Source organism: Callithrix jacchus, chromosome 12, assembly GCF_049354715.1.
Source record: "Callithrix jacchus isolate 240 chromosome 12, calJac240_pri, whole genome shotgun sequence".
Taxonomy (NCBI): Eukaryota; Metazoa; Chordata; class Mammalia; order Primates; family Cebidae; genus Callithrix; species Callithrix jacchus.
Window position 1 is genome coordinate 65,931,007 of NC_133513.1, and position 18,137 is coordinate 65,949,143.

Consider the following 18,137-nt stretch of genomic DNA (forward strand, 5'->3'; position numbering starts at 1 on the left):
AAGATGGTCAAACTGTATAAAACTGAAGACAAATAAGAAATCTTGAAGGAAATCAGAGAAGCAAATATCTTATCTACAGAGGAATATGGTTAAGAATTATATTGTGCTTCTAATCAGATGGTCAAGCAGAAAGAGATTAAAATATATAATATAATTAAACAAAAATATAACCAACCTAGAATTCTTTATCTAATAAAATTATCATTTACACATGAATGGGAAAAAACAACTTTCTCACACAAATTAAAATACTGAATTTATCATCAGTAGACCTGCTTTACAATAAATGTTAAAAGTTTTTCAAAGTAAAAAATATATATACAGTTCAGAAACTTAGAGTTACATAAAGGAAAAAACAATAGGAAAGGAATAAGTACAAGTAAAAAAAAATCATTTTTATTATTTTAATTGATTGAATACATATTTATTTAAAATAATAATACCAACAATATACTGGATGAGTTCAATGTATTGACAAGTGAAATAAATGACAATCCAGAGATAAGAGAGAGGAACTGGTAATACTCCATAAGAAAATACATTAAGTTACTGTGAAGTAGTCTGCAAAAACTGGAGGATTATTGGGCTTGGGTTGTCCCTGAATGCACATATGACTGCAGTCACCAAAAACTTACATCACAACACTCAAGTCCCTACAAATACCTGGAAAGCATTCCCAAGAAAGATGGATACAAACAAGCTCAGACTGTGAAGACTACAATAAATACTGACCTCTTCAATGCCCAAACATGAACAACCATCCATAAGTATCAAGACTATCCAGGAATACATTACCTCACCAACTGAACTAAATAAGACACCAGTAACCAATCCAAGAATGACAGAGATGTATGACTTTCCACACACAATTTAAAATACCCGTGTTGAGGAAGTTCAATGAAATCCAAAATAACACAGAGAAGAAATTCAGAATCCTACCAGATAAATTTAACAAGGACATTGAAATAATTATTAAAAACCAAGCAAAACTCTGGAGCTAAGAAATTGAATTGACATACCAAAGAAGGCATCAGAATCTCTCTCAACAGCAGAATAGATCAAGCAGAAGAAAGAATTAATGAACTTGAAGATGTGCTATTTAAAAATACACAGTCAGAAGGAACTAAAAAGAATAAAAGATCCTCTAAAATCTGGAACAAGACAAGAAAGCCCACTTTTAAGCAATTAAGCAAGAGAAAAATATAGTGCATTCAAATTGGAAAGGGATATGTAAAAAAACAAATAAACAAACAAACAAAACACTTTGTACCCAAATGACATGGTCTTATATTTTGAAAAACCCAGAGTCTACTGTAAAACAGTTATAACTGATAAATTAATTCAGTAAAGTTACAGGATGCAAAATTGACATATAAAAATATATGCTAACAGTGAATAATCTAAAAAGAACATCAAGAAAGCAATCCTTTTTGCAATAGGTACAAGAAATATTGATTCTTTGTACCTATTGCAAAGTTGATTCTTGGGAATCAACTTAACCAAAGATATGAAAAATCTATACAAGGAAAAGTATAGAATACTAGTGAAAGAAATTAAAGAGGATACACACAAAAAGTTGAAGGACATTCCATGCTCATGAATTGAAATAATTATATTGTAAAAATGACAATACTACCCAAAGCAATTTATAGAATCAATCCAATCCCATCAAAACATCAATTATGTTCTTCACAGAAATAGGAAACAAATTCTAAAATATATATGGAACTACAAAAGACCCCAAATAGCCAAAGCCATCCTGAGCAAAAAGAACAAAGCTGTAAGCATCACACTACCTCACTTCAAAATATACTACAAAGCTATAGGAACCAAATCAACATGATACCAGCATTAAAACAAGCATGAGACCAATGGGATAGAATAGAGAACCCAGGTATAAATCTACATATTTATAGCCAACTCATTTCTGACAAAGGCACCAAGAACATATGAAGGGGAAAGAACAGTTTCTTCCATAAATGGTCCTTGTCAAACTAGATAACCAGATGCAGAAGAATGAAACTACATCCCTATCCCTCATCAAATCAAAATGGACTGAAGATGTAAATCAAAGACATGAAACTATAAAAGTGCTAGAAGAAAGCACTGGGAAATACTCCAGGATATTAGTCTGTACAAAGTTTTTTTTGTGTAAGACTTCAAAAGCACAGGCAACCAAAGCAAAACTAGACAAGTGGAATTAAATCAAGCTAAAACCTTCTGCACAGCAAAAGGAACAATTAATGAAGTGAAGAGAGAATCCAGAAAATAAGAGAAAATATTTGCAGACTCTCCATCTGGTAAGAGATTAATAACCAAAATATACAAGGAGCTCAAACAACTCAATAATCTGATTTTTAAATGGGCCCGAAATCTGAATAGAGATTTCTCAAAGAAGACATACAAATGGAAAGCAGATGCATAAAAAGGTTGTCAACATCATTGATCATCGCAGAAATGCAAATTAAAACCACAATGAAATATTATCATCCCAGTTAGAATGGCTATTATGAAAACAGAGAATAAAAGATGCTGGCAAGGATGAGAAGTAAAGAGAACATTTGTTCAATGTTCGTGGGAATGCAAATTAGTATAACCACTATGGAGAACAGTATGGAGGTTTCTCTAAAAACTAAAAATAGAGCCACCATACGGTTCAGCAATTCCACTACGGAGTCTAGAACCAAAAGAAAGGATATCAAATATATCAAAAAGATACCTGCACTTATATTTATTGTGGCACTATTCACAATAGTCAAAACATGGAATCAACCTAAGTGTCTGTTAAAGGATAAAGGGAAAAAGAAGGCCAGGTATGGTGGTTCACACCTATACTTCCAGCACTTTGGGAGGTCAAGGTAGGAGGATCACTTGTGTCCAGAAGTTCAAGGCCAGCCTGGGCAATATAAAAAGACCTCATTCTTACAAAAAATCAAAAATCAGCTAGGCATGGTGGTACATGCCTGTAGTCCCAGCTACTTAGGAGGCTGAGGCAGGAGGATCACTTGACCCTGGCAGGTTGAGGCTGCAGTAAGCCATGACTGTGACACTGCACTCAGCCTGGGTGATAGAGTGAAACTCTGTCTCAGAAAATAATAACAAGAACAAATAAATAAATAAAGAGGCCGAATGCAGTGGCTCACGCCTGTAAGTCCAGCACTTTGGGAGGCCAAGGCGAGTGGATCACCTGAGATCAGGAGTTCGAGACTGAGCTGGCCAACATGGTGAAAACTCATCTCTACTAAAAATACAAATATATATATATATATATATATATATATAAGCTGGGCTTGCTGGTGGGCACCTGTAATATGAGCTACTTGGGAGGCTGAGGCAGGAGAATCGATTGAACCCAGAAGGCAGAGTTTGAAGTGAGCCGAGATCGAGGCATTGCACTCCAGCCTGGGTGATGGAGTAAGACTCTTTCTCAAATAAATAAATAAATAAATAAAGGAAATATTATGTATATACACAATGGAATATTATTCAGCCATAAAAAAGAATGAAATTCTGTAATTTGCATGGAACTGGAGACTATTACACTATGTGAAGCAAGCCAAACACAGAAAGACAAATACTCCATGTTCTCACGTGGGAGCTAAAAGAGCAGATCTCATGAAGATAGAAAGTAGATTGGGGGTTACTAGAGGCAGGCTAAGAGTGGTAAGGTGGAGGAGGGAGCTTATTAATAGATACAAATACACACTTAGATAAAAGGAATAAGTCTTGTTTGATAGTTTAGTAAGGTGACTATGATTAACACTAATTGATTGCTCATTTCAAAAGAGCTAGAAAAAATTCAAATGTTTTTAGCATAAATATAATATAAATATTTAAGGTAATAAATATCCCAGTTATTCTGATTTTAATCATATGACTATATCAAATAATTATCACATGCCCCAAAATATGTATATCTAATGTGTATCAATGAAATTAATAATAGATTAATCAAATTTTTAAAATATATGCTAAAAACACTTAAAGTGCAACTAGAAAATAAGCAACTCAAAAAGAGGCCAAAGATCTGAACACTTCATCAAAGAAGATACACAAATTTAAAGTAGCATATGAAAAGATGTTTCCTATCATATGCTACCACAGAATTGCAGAATGAAGCAACAGTAAGATACCAATTAATACCTACTAGAATGGCTAAATTTTATTTTTTGTAAACCTGACAATATTTACTGCAAAGGAAGTGAATCATCATTCATTGCTGGTAGAAATGCAAAATGATATAGCCACTTTGGAAGACAATTTGGAGTTTCTTACAAAGCTTAACATAGTCTTATCATATGATTTAGCTATCATGCTTCTAGGCATTTAGTTAATTGTGTTGAAAATTTATGTGCATACAAAAACCTGCACATGAATGTTTATAGCAAGTTTATTTATAATGACCAAAAACTGGAAGCAACCACAATGTCCTCCAATAGGTAAACTGATAAACAACTAGGGCACATCTATACGGTAAAATATTTTGGTGATTAACAGAAATGAGCTATTAAGACACAAAAAGACATGGAAAAATATTAAATGCATATTACTAAGTAAAAGAGGTCAGTCTTAGAAGGCTAAATAATATATGATTCCAATTATATGACATTCTAGAAAAGGACAAAACTGTAGAGACAGCAAAAAGAAGAGCGGTTGTAGGTAGTTAGGAGGTTGGAGGGTCAGAGGCAGGCAGAAGAAACAGGGAAGAATAGGTGAAAGTATGGAGGAATTTTTACGGGGGTGAAACTGTTCTGTCTGATATAATGGGGGAAACATAGTAATATGCATTTTTCAAAACTCACAGAACTGTAAAACACAAATAGTGAGCCTTAATATAAACTGTGGATTTAGTTAGTAATTATGTATCAATATTGGTTCATTAATATACCACATACACGGCATTCATGTAAAATGTCAAAAACTGGTGAAACTGTTGAAGTTGGGGGCAGATATAAGAAACTCTGTGCTATTTGCTCACATTTTCTGTAAATTCAAAACCGTTTCAAAAAGTAAGGTAAGAATTCAAAGACAAAATAAAGGAGAACTGTGTGTTCATTGGTTTTACAATTACTTTCAGAGCAGAATCTTTCCTTGAGGTGATCTCTAGCAGAAGAATAGGGCCTCTTAATCATTCATGACTAAACTCCCAACTCCATGAAATTTCCCTCCTTCAGGTGTCTTTGTCTTGTGCATGAGAGACTTGTCCACAGGATATTATCTGTTAACTGAAAGATTAATTGTGGGATTAATTGTGGCAGTGTAACTGATCATTCTTGACATGGTCAAAAACAGTTTTTTTGTATGTTCTGGATTCTGAGCAGGGAGGGGAGGGTTTGGAGGCAGGAGAGTGTTTCTCTACTTCCCCTTTATGAACACAATGAGCATGGTTGATACCTCCCTGCCTTTCTACCTCTGAAATCATCTTCTTTACAGTTGTGGAAAATAACACAATTGACCTATTTAAATGCATCAAAATATCACATCTTTAAAGCCTTGTTAAGACCAGCCTTTCTTCAAGAAAAGTATGTCATGATCCAATGGTTTCACCTGCAGAAACACTTTTGTGAATTTAACCAGAATAAATTACATGCCATTTAACCTATTTCATTTTTTATTCTGAGCACTGATTCATACCTTAGTTATCTCTTTCCTATGTAAATACAGCCATTTTGCTTTTAACTGAGTACTACATGTTAGCATATATTTACAATAAAAATGTTTTTTTTCTCTAGCCCTTTTTTTCTTCAGTTATAATTTCCAATATTCTACTTCTTTCCCATAATTTATGCAAAATAGTCTACCAGCTTCTCTTTCTTTAAAAATATAGTAAATATTTCTGCTAGAACTATTAGACAGCTTACAATGTGAAATTTTATATAGTTGGCCCTCCATTACCGGTAGGTTCTGCCTTCATGGGTTCAACTAACTGAAGATCAAAATTATTCAGGAAAAAAAAAAACACAATTAAAAATAACAACAGTTAAAATAATATAAATTTAAAAAATCAATATAGTATAACAACTCAACATAGCATTTACATTGTATTTGGTATTATAAATCATCTAGAAATGATTTAAAGTATATGGAAGAATACACATGGGGTATATGTAAATACTACACAATTATATAAGGGGACTTGAGCATCCCCTATAATGGGTCAGAGAAGGGATGGATCCTGAAACCAATCCCCATAGATACCCAGATATGACTGCATATTATTATGATTGCTCTTTATTCTGTGACTTTCTTTCATTCTCTTACTTGTTTTTGAATAAACCAAGGAAAAGGTAAATCAAGCCCCACGAACAGTATTTATCTTCATGATTCAGTGCTTTTTGTGTTCTAATTAAGAAATTACCTATCCCAAGTTCTTAGATACAGTCTTATTTTCTAAAATAGTTATTGTTCTACCATTCTTAGTTAGCAATATAATCTAAGTAAAATTGGTTTTCTGTGTAGGACAAAGTTTTTAAAATATGTAATGATATGGTTTGGCCCTATGTTCCCACTCAAATCTTATGTTAAATTCTAATCCCTAGATGTTGAAGGAGGACCCATCCTTCTCCTGACCCATTATAGGGGATGCTCAAGTCCCTTGCTGTTCTCATGTTGGAGTCTTCACAAGATCTGGTTGTTGTTGTTTGGTTTTTGTTTTTGTTTTGAGATAAGAGTCTTGCTCTGTTACCCAGGCTAAAGTGCAGTGGCACAGTCTCAGCTCACTGCAACCTATGCTTCCCGGGTTCAAATGATTCTTCTGCCTCAGCCTCCTGAGTAGCTGGGACCACAGACGTGCGCCACCACGCCCAGCTAATTTTTGTATTTTTAGTAGAGATGGAGTTTCACAATGTTGGCCAGACTGGTCTCGATTTCTTGACCTCATGATCCTCCGACCTCAGCCTCTCAAAGTGCTGGGATTACAAGTGTGAGTTCCCTCACACAGCCTGCAAGATCTAGTTGTTTGAAAGTGTGTAGCACGTCCTCCTTAACTCACTCTCTCCCTCTCTCCTGCTCTTCCATGGTAAGATGTGCTTGCTTCCCCTTCACCTTCTGCCATGATTATGTTTCCTGAGGGCTCCTAGCCATGCTTCCTATACAGCCTGCACAAATGTGAGTCAATTAAACCTCTCTCATTCATAAATTACCCAGTCTTAGGTATGTCTTCATAGCAGTGTGAGAATAAACTAAAATACAGTATTTATATTCAATTACTCTAGCCCCATTTATTTCTTCATTGCACTGCACTTGCACATTTATTATACACCAAATAAACCTGTATTTTACCTTAGTTTACCCATTAAGCAGGCTTGTATGCAGATAATTTTATTTATTTATTTATTTTATTTTTGAGACAAGCTCTTTCTCTGCTATCCAGGCTGGAGTGGAGTGCAATAGCATGATCACAGCTCACTGTAACCTTGAACTCCTGGCCTCCGACTATCTTCTTGACTGGGTCCCCCAAAGCACAGGTATTATAGGCATGCCACTGCACCCGGTTAAACAGCTTATTTTTGAAAGTATTTCGGAAAATTAAGAAGAGTCTAAGAGTGGAGCAGGTAAGGAAGAAAGCTAACTTGAGGGTACATTAATAAACTGTTTATCACTGGGCTTAGTCCCCAGTCCTTCTTAAAACAAAGGTGTAGAATAACCCTCAGAATTGTTCACTCATGACATGAAAGAGAGTAATATTTACACATGAATTTCCATTCTTCAACTGATAGTTTAACACCTGAGTGTTAAATTCATCGCAATTTCAAGTATGCACACTGAGTGAGCTACTGCAAGCGCCTGACATAGTAGCTGACAAATACTGGAGCAGCAAGAAACAGATTCATGGTGCAGATGTGGCAAGGAATTAATGGCTGCATCCTCATGCAGCTGGTTATTGCAGTGCCTGGAATAAAAAAATGGATTGGGAAGATGTGAAACAGAAAATGCAAAATGCCTGATAAAATTCACACCCTAAACCAATAAGATCTGTTCTAGAGCAGTCCATCACAGAGACAAGTGATTAGATGCAAATTGTGAAAACTCTCAATACAAAAAATTTTAATCTCACAATATTCATTTGGGGATTGAAATTGATATGTATCATCTCCTTTATCAATAATTCAAGATTTTCCTCACTCACAGTTATTACTTCAGCAAAACCAGATGACTTCTCCCAAAGGGGATCGAGGACTCCTTGTACTATATTGTGACCAAGAGTAGTTGACATAAACCTGGGACAAGACAGTGAATGTGTACTGCCATCCTTAGGACATAAACAAGAACTATTGTTATTATTATTATTTACTATTTTTATGGCCTATATAGTTGGACATTGAAAAAAATTCCTTCACCATATTAGTAGCCACCATGTGGACCCATTCCAGAGAAGATGCCATTTGTTTAAATTGGTTAAGCTGGAAAAATGTTAAGTTAAACAGTTAACACATCATTCTAATTCCAGTCTTCCCAGAGCCTTTATATCCAATGCATGATGCAAATATTCAATAAGCAGATACTATACAGAAACATGCCCAAATTTATTTGTTCATAAAACACTTTTCTGTGGAACATTTGGAAGAATTAGTGTTGTGAAGTATACACTTTTTAGAATGCTCTACTTAGGAGATAAGGAATTGCTGAAGTTCAGTCTATATTTTCATTGTCTTTGAAGAACTAAATTCTGGTACATATTGATGCATAATAAATGTTTGAGTGAGTGAGTGAGTGAGTACATGGTTGAATTGACACCAACACGCTGAAAAGATGTGACTAGTTTGGAGCCATTTTCATTTTTTACACCTTTTTAATGAGAATTGTTGAATGATTGCAATGTATGGGTACTAGGCAAAGTAATTTATTAGTAGTAACATGACCAAATTGCAGACGATGGGCTCCCCTATAGGATGTGTTCTTCCAGGTCCTTGGTCCCTCACTCACCCAAGAATAGGGGAGAGGATGCCGCTGGGTGCAGTGAGCTAGTTTTAAGTAAATATCGGACCCCAAAGAGTTTTGCTAAAAGTGATTTATTTAGGTGGAGAGGGAGAAAAAGGAGAAAGAAATGGATATATGTAGAGAGAGATCTCCCACGCCATCATGGGAGGGAATCCAGAGATGGATTCTGCACAGATGTAAGAAAAGGGGACTTTTAACCTGGGAGTTAGTCCCACCCTATTCAAGTTTTCTGTCTTATGAAAGGAGTTCCTTTAAACTTCTGCTGCAGTGATTGACCTTTGGTTTCTGGGCAGCCTAACTTCCTGCTTGTGCAAAAGTTAAACAAAGAACTCTAAGCTCCCAGATGAAGACACGAAAGAAGGCAGGTCCAGCATGTTGCTGGGAAGTTATTGCCTTTGAAACTACGCCTCCTTGTGGACCTGAGGAGAGAATACATTCCCTCAGTAACTCATTTAAATGTCATTCAAAACCCTATGACATAGACACTATCATGATTTCTCATTTATTGTTGAACAAATAGAGGCTAAGAAAGTTTAAGTGACTGTCAAAGAATACACAACCAACAGGTGGAAAGCAAGACAGAAAGCTCAGTTCTGTTTGTGCCTGAATCCCACATTCATAACCAGCATGATCGTATCACTGCATTTGTCTCAAATTTTCTGCCATTTCATAAAAAGCCTAACGGGAATAAGGCATAAGGCAAGTCCATTTTTTCTTTTCTTTCACAATTGTGCTAGAAAAAAATCAGACCAATATTTAGTGTTATGTAGCCTTCACTTCATACTCAATGCAGCTGAAAGATGTATTGGAACACCTCCAGACAGGAAATAGTAAAACTGGACTGTATGCCAGCTTGAAAGGCTACTGAGCCTTTGGGTTCCTCATGTGAAAAATTGAGACAGCAAGATTTACTTTATAGAGTTGCCCTGGAGATTAAAAATTAGCATATAGAGTGATAAGCATCTATAGATGTGAACTCTGGAGTCATACTAGAAGCATTTGAATTCCAGCCCCAATATTTTCTAGTTGAGTAATCTTGTGCCACTTAGTTAACTCATCTATGCTTGGTTACCTCATCAGTAAACCTGCTGGGTAATACTATCTAAAATATAGGGTTGTGGAGAGAATCAACTGAGTTAACATACATTGTGCACTTTAACATTCTCACTCATAAGAAGATCTATGTAAAGATAAATCATGTTAGATAATCTGCAACTGGTGCCTATTACATGTATCAGCCTCATCAACATGTATAAAAAGCATGCTGCTTTAATAAACTTTCATTGTAACACTGTCTCTGCCATTATTAGTGATATGGCCCTGTCAACTAAGTTTTCTATACATTAGTTATTTCAACTGTAAAATGTGAACAAGTAAACTGTATCTCACAGAATTTTCAAAAGGACTAAATTACCCATCATATGCAATGTCTTGGAGCATAGAAGTTTTTCAATAAAAACTAGTTTCCTTTCCTGTCCGGGGAGAAATAGGGGAGGGACAGTGGGGAGTGGGGAGTTGGGGAGATATAGCATGGGGAGAAATGCCAGATATAGGTGATGGGGAGGAAGGCAGCAAATCACACTGCCATGTGTGTACCTATGAAACAATCTTGCATGTTCTTCACATGTACCCCAAAACCTAAAATGCAATTTAAAAAAATTAGTTTCCTTCCTTCCTTCCTCCCTTCCTTCCACAGTGGGTTTGCTCTCTGAAAGTTTTAAGTATCAAGTAAGGCTATACCTTAAAAAATATACAGTAAATCTTTCAAAGATACAATCACCAAGTACAATGCTTTCAAAAAAGCTTTGGATGATAATTTAACTCAGATATTATAATATGAAATATATCATATCAAACTACTTCTTTCTTTCTTGAAGGCACAGAGTCAGTTCTCCATTTTCACAGGTTCCACATCATGAACTCAACCAACAATGGATCAAAAATACAAGGAAACATAATAACAATACAAATAAAAACCAATATGGTATAATAATTTATGTAGTATTTACACTGTATTTGGTATTATGAGGAATCTAGAGATGACAAAATACTTGTGAGGACATGTTTAGGTTATATGCAAATACTACACTGTTTTATATCAAGGACTTGCTTATTGGTATTTACATGAATCCTGGAACTAATCCTCTCCACTGTGCCTCACCCCATGCAGATAACAAGAAACGACTATACATATAATTTTTTTTTCTACTGGTACATTCACTGATTAATTTTGCTACCTGCATTAGCAGGATACTTGCAAGTGGTAAATAGATGGTAAAGAACTAAGTAAACATTCCCATTATCACGGGAAGTTTAGAAGTGAAAAGTGGCCGAAATCTAGTTTTCTTGACCAAATCTAGTTTTCTTACAATTCTCTAGTTTAATGTAAATCTAATGAGTCAGAGCATCTTAATGATAAACCTCTAGGGCCCTGTGAAGTTTCCAATAGCTTTATGTACAATTCTCACCAGAGCGTTTTGGAAAAATTGTCATTATGAATTGTATTGATATTGTGATTAAAAGCAATCTTGCTTTATGTCTTTCAAGAGACTTAAAATATTACAACCTGGAGACAGATAAAGATGTTTTAGCCAATCAGCCTAATAACACCACACATGTACACTGAATTTTATGACTCACAAAGGAATTTGATATCTATTATTGCACATCATCGCTGTGAAGTAAGCAACACAAATATTTTCATCTAGCTTTATAAATTCAGAAAATAAGACACAGAGAGGTAAAAAAATGACATGCCCAAAATTCCACAGATACACAACTAGAATATAGCTTTCATCTCAGTCTAAAAGATGTTATTTCCAGTATACACTTTATTTCCTGGCAACCATGAGGAAAATAAAAAAAAATTTTAAACTTCCTCAAATAGAAAAGAATAGAGGTGATTTAAAAAATATATATTTTTTCATTATTAGTTTCGGAACTTGGATTAGGCATATTAGCCAAATTAACTATCTTTAGACAAGAGAGGGTTCTTTGCTCTATTTTTACTGTTGAATTCTCCCTACTATTCATCCACCCTGAAACTCTGAACATGACAATGGTCCCTTGAAGCTAACCTTCCTGATGGAACCTTCCTATGTGTTATGATTACATCAAATTTGCCCATTTCTTGTGCCATTCTCTCTCAAATGAATTTGTGGAAGAAACAGAACTAGGCCCTATGAATCCTGCAATCATTTGATTTGTGTGTTTGTTTTTAATTGTCCCTTCATTATTTTAAAATACACCACAAAATACCTTTCAAATCTGCAATCTTTACAAAGGGATATAAAAACCTACCAATAATTTTTACTCTTTATTGGGCATTTGGGGGACTGCTTCATATTCTCTATGATTCACTGATAATCATGATAAATAAGTAAAGTTAAAAACAAATAAGAACAAAAGAAAAAATGTATTATTAATTTTCTTTGAGAAAAATAATGTCAATAGATTTAAAGTACTCTCAGTGCTAAAGATGTCTTTTAAATAATGTGTGAGTGTGTGGGAGGGTGTGTGGGTGTGTGGGTATGTTTCAAAGAAGAAAGTCGTCACTTAAAATTGAAAAGCTAAACTTGAATTTAAAAGCAAGAAGAAAAGTCCTCATCTCTGGCACATAAAAACTTTTATATTCACAATATTACTTATTCATCGACTTTTTCTATCATCACTATTCCCTTGACTGTTCTTCACCTTTTATAAACAGGACATGACAGCAGGAATGGTTGTATATGTGACAGAAACCCAGAGGGGAAACAGTCTTGTTTATTTTTACAGCACCAGGGTTCCTTCCTTAGGTGCACATCTTTGGAACTACCATCTGTGCTAGGGAGAGAAAGCTGGGGAGAATGACGAGAGACCATTGAGAGGGAAGGCAACAACTCTAAAGAGAAAGCTAAATCACCCAGCTGTCGGGGTTTTTAGATGCTGAGAATGTCATTTGAGTAAATAATCCAAGCCTCTCTCTTTGTTTCCAAAGATCTGCCTTTGCTCAATGTCCTTGCCCTCGCTGCTCTTTTGGGGGCGGGGAGGTGGAGGTAGACAGGAGGGAAACTGATAGTATATCAATAGTATCACACCTGACTCTAGCCCAGTCTTGCAAAAGCCCAAAGGGTGACAATTTACAGGACAAATGGATTCCTTTTTTGGACAGTGTGACCCACCTGAATACCTCAGGTCACTTCTCCATTTTCTAGTCAGGTTTTGTCAATTTAAAATGTTTTATCCGTAGTCAAATGTCCCTGGCAGAAAGAGGAACCCCCAAGACACATTAAGCATAGGGAATTTAAAAGAGAAATAAGTATAAGTTATACTAGTTGCTTACAATAAAATTATATTTATGCTATGTTAATTTCATTGTAAAAATAAATACATTGGGAAAAAATTTAAAACAATCTCAGCATAGCTCAGAAATAACCTAATACATATGGGAGGCTAGAAGAAAGGAATAAAATAACATTATAGGGCAACTTTAGAAAAAAAAATGTATACTAACATAGACATTTCCAGCTACAGAAATTTGATAGATCCCTTAATCTTACTTCTTTCATTTCTCACCCTTCAATTTATAGATATGAAGCCAGGCCCAGAAAACATTCTTGACACTCAATCATGGTTGAGCTAGATCTAGAACCCAGATGTTGGAAACCTAACAACAGTTTTTTTGTTTTTTTTACTTGATACCAAGTAGCATTTATTAAACAAGGCTTTATTAGGAATTTACAAAGTAGTCATCAAACCAAAAAAAAAAATCCAATTCAAAATTTTCAGTGAACTAGAAATATTTTTCTATGGTCTACCTAGAATCAATTTAAACTCTTGAAAATTTCCTTTGATATTGAAAACCCAAGCTGTTGCCCTCCCCATTTTTTTGGCCAATCATCACTAACAACAACATTGTGTTTAGGTCAATTAAAGGTTAGGAAAACAACTTCATATTGTATGCTTAACTGTGATAAAGGCTGAGTTTTATTTGTAACAATAATTAAGAAAATCTAAGCCAGGATGACAAATCCTAATAGTGTTTAACCGTCTTTTAAAAAATAGATATAGTAACTTCATTTCCTCTGAAGTCTCATACACTTCTGCACGCATATGAATTTGCCAAATGGGCTATTCAGCGGCTATCAGACTCAGATAGAGATATACAAATATAGAAAACATAGCTCTGGCTCTTGATCAAAAACATATTCTCAATATTCTCATGAAATAGCATGAAATGAAAAGAAACAATCTTCCCAAGCACTGGGCTTGTTATTACCTTATTTTTAGTTCCATATGTCAAATGGATTCCTGGAGGGATCAGATACAATACTGGAAAGTACATTATAGGGGAGAAAAGCTCCCTATTAGTCTGATGACAAAAGTAGCTGAAAAAATGCCTCTTTTCCTTCTCTAATTTTCTAGTACAGCTTTCTGCCTGCAGGTAAAGGTGTAAATTACAAATAGAAACTATCAAGCATCCATGTATCTGCCTATTAGTTTGTGGCTACACAGACAGTTTAAAATGAAATGTTCAACTATGTTTCATCTTATTTTCTCCAGTGGAAAGAAAAATAAAAAATAAAAAAATGCGTAGTATCATCACAATCTAAATGTTTTCCTTCAAAGGAAAATCTATGGTTAATCTCCTCTGTGTAATACCATATCAAAATGACTGTTTAAAAAAAGAAAGAAAGAAAATTTTAAGGTAATTGGGTGAATTTTTACTTTCTATTTGATAATTTAGTAATATGTAGATAGTGTTGAAAGCCATTGCTAAAAAGAAACGGTTTATTAATGAGTAATGAATTAAAGTCTGGAATATTTTAAGTACAGAAAAAGTATAAATGCAATATTCATTATCAAACTTCAGACTGAGAAATTTCTAAAATTACTTGATTTGGGTACTTGTAAAAGGTCACATCTCACAGTCATGAGATCAGATATTTTTAGAAATGGATCTAGTCTAGATGCATGTTCTGATTTGAACACAAATGGTTTAAGCCAATAACCATTTGTTCTTGAAAATACTAGCATTTCACCAGATCCTATTTTTCAAAAAATACTAGTATTTATTGATTGTAAGCTTGTAAAAAGGATTTTGAAAAATAGGATTTGTCATGAGGCAATTTTACTTTTATTTGGCCATTTTAAAATTCCATTAAAAATTATCAGATATTAAGTTGCATAAATCTGGAAAGAGCTTCGGAAAGCACTCATTTGAAATTTGCCCATGCTTAGTCTCTTTTCCTCTGTTTAAAGGTTAGAATGAGTTTGAGAATAGCTGCAGTCATGGTCTTGACAAATCGGTGTCTGTGGTGGGTTGAAACTATTGTCTGGTAACTAACTCTTAGTACTGGATTCTCTACCTGTACTCCATTTATTCGGAGCAAATACCCTGGGGCATTCTTGTTCACCATTCTCAACTTCTATTGCATCATTATCAGCTGCTGGTCAGGAGTGGTAGGTTTTGCCTTTCTGCCCAGTAATAAATTTGGGTCAATGGATGGTGAATGAATATGTAGCTTTAATATCTTTATTCTAGAAGTAGTTTGGCATGCAGGGATCAAGGACAAGGGAAGCCAGAGGGCCAAAAGAGCAAGAGAGGTGGAAATAAAAAAAATCATTAATCACTGGCTAATGTATGCTACATTTGGGTTCGTGTTTATCTTGTTTAATACATCATCAGTGTCTAGAACATCCTTAATAAATATTTTCTGAATAAATGAATAAATTCAATTAAGCAGAAGGCAAGACTGAAGAGCAAAAAATAGAGGAAGAAAGTCCATCAGATTCATTTTTCTCCTCATCAAAACTCTATTAAAACTATATGCCATTAGTTTTTTTTCCTTTGGCAATTCATGAAAAATATTATTAATGATTTATATGTTATAATTACTGATTTTTAAATTATTTTTATGTATTTTTAAGACAATGTCTGTGACCCAGGCTGGAATGCAGTGGTGTTATCATGGCTCACTGCAGCCTTGAAATTCCAAGCTCAAGCAATCCTTCTACTTCAGTCTCCTAAGTAGTTAGGACCACAGACATGTGTTAACATGCCCAGATTTTTTTAAAACATTTTTTGTAGAGATTGAGGTCTTCGTATGTTGCTTAGACTGGTCTCAACTTTTGGACTCCAGCAATCCTCCCTCTTTAACCTCCTAAAGTGCTAGAATTACAGCACTTAATAAAGTGCAGATATTAGCCACCATATGCAGCTTATTATTATTATTTACAAAGTAACACTCATGTGAACATAAGCTATAGGGTACATAACACAATCAGTACCTGTTCCTTGAAAAAACATTACTCTGCTTCCCAGTGAATTTGAGTCTCCAGAATTCTTAACACAGCATGCCAGGGAACTACTATGTATAATGGCACTGCTAAGTGTGAGAAAACTTACCCATTTCCAACATGGGTGAAATACGTGGATTGGTACTCTGAAAAGCTGCAGTCTCACAACAAAAATACAAGAGTAAAATAGATGAATTATTAACATCAAAATTAAAAATCTTTGTGCTTCAAAGAATATCATCAAGAAAGTGGGGGAAAAAAAAACCAAGACTGAGAAATATTTGCAAATCATATATCTGAAAAGGGTCATGTATTTATACCATAAAAAGAACAAAACTCGATAAAATGTCAAATAATGCAATTTTTAAATTTGGCAAAGGATCTGAATATATTTCTCCAAATAATACATGTAATTGCCTAATAAGTACATGAAAGCAATGTTCCACATTGTTATCTGCTTTGGTTTGAATGCAGTGTCTCTCCAAATTTCATGCTGAAATTTAATTCCAATGCAACCATATTAGGACATGTATTAGTCTTTCCTCAAGCTGCTAACAAAGACATATCCAAGACTGGGTAATTTATTAAAAAAAAAAGAGGTTTAATGGACTTATGGTTCCACTTGGCTAAGGAGGCCTCACAATTATGGTGGAAGGTGAAAGGTATGTCTTACATGGTGGCAGGCAAGAGAGAATGAGAACCAAGAGAAAGGGGAAACCCCTTATAAAACCATCCAATCTCATAAGACTTTTTCACTACCATGAGAACAGTATGGGGGAAGCTGCCCTTATGATTCAGTTATCTTCCACCAAGCTCTTCCCATAACACATGGGAATTACAGGAACTACAATTCAAGATGAGATTTGGATAGGGACACAGCCAAACCACATCAAAAAGTGAGGCCTTTAGAAGGTGGCTAGATCATGAGGACACTGTCTTCTTGAATGAGATAAGTGGCCTTATAAAAAGACTTGAGGAAGCCTTTTTGGCCCTTTACTCCTTCTGCCATGTGAAGATGCAGGACAAGATGCCATCTTGGAAGTGAAGAATGAGTTCTCATCACACATCAAATGTGCCAGAGCTTTGATATTAGCCTTCCCAGACTCCAGAACTATGAGAAATAAATTTCTGTTGATTATAAATTACCTATCCTGTAGAATTTTCTTACAGTAGCCTAAACAGACTAAGGCATTTTTCATCAGGGAAGTCCAAATCAAAAGCACAATAAGATACCACTTTACACTCACTAAGATTAATAGAATGAAAATGATAATAAAAGTGTTAATGTGAATATGGAGAAACTAGAACCCTCACACACTGATAGTAGGAATGTAAAATGGTGCAGCCACCTTACAAAACAGTCTAGCAGTTCCTGTAAGAGTTAACCATAGAGTCACTACCTGACTCAGGAATTCCACTCTGAGTATATACCTAAGGAAATGAAAAACTATGTCTACACACAAAAAAATTATACATGAATATTCAGGGAAGCATTTCATAATAGCCAAAAGGTAAAAATAACACAAATGTTCGTATATTAATAAAAGAATAAATGAAATGTGGTATATCCATGCAATGAAATATCATTCAGCAATTATAAGAAATAAGGTACTGGTACATGCTACAACAAGATGAACCTTGAAAACATTGTGTTAAGTGAAAGAAGTCAATCACAATGGAACAAATACTGGAATGATTTCACTTTTATAAAATGTTCAGAATAAGCAGATCCATAGTAGATTAGTGGTCACTTAATGTTATGGGGAGGGATGTATAGGGGAAAGGGGTGACAGCTAATGGATTTGGTGTTTCTCTTTGAGCTGATGAAAATATTCTAAAATTAATTGTGGGAATGGCTGTACAACTCTATGAATATATTAAAAGCCATAAAACTGTAAACTTTAAATGAGTGAATT

At 34.8% G+C, this 18,137-nt stretch overlaps 1 protein-coding gene across 7 annotated transcripts in view; it reads right to left on the reverse strand.

The window, feature by feature from the left end:
- LOC118146324 (uncharacterized) overlaps nucleotides 1-18,137 on the reverse strand; it is a 531,773-nt gene that overhangs the window by 42,982 nt on the left and 470,654 nt on the right. For 4 of the 7 annotated variants that reach the window (XR_013524395.1, XR_013524396.1, XR_013524393.1 and 1 more), the window contains one exon: nucleotides 5,072-5,225. The exons of 2 other annotated variants lie outside the window; for them this stretch is intronic. The gene's annotated coding sequence lies outside the window, so the exon portion shown is untranslated. Of the gene's footprint in view, nucleotides 1-4,436; nucleotides 5,226-18,137 lie in introns of those variants that run through there. One more of the 7 variants, XR_013524394.1, reaches the window with a different exon arrangement.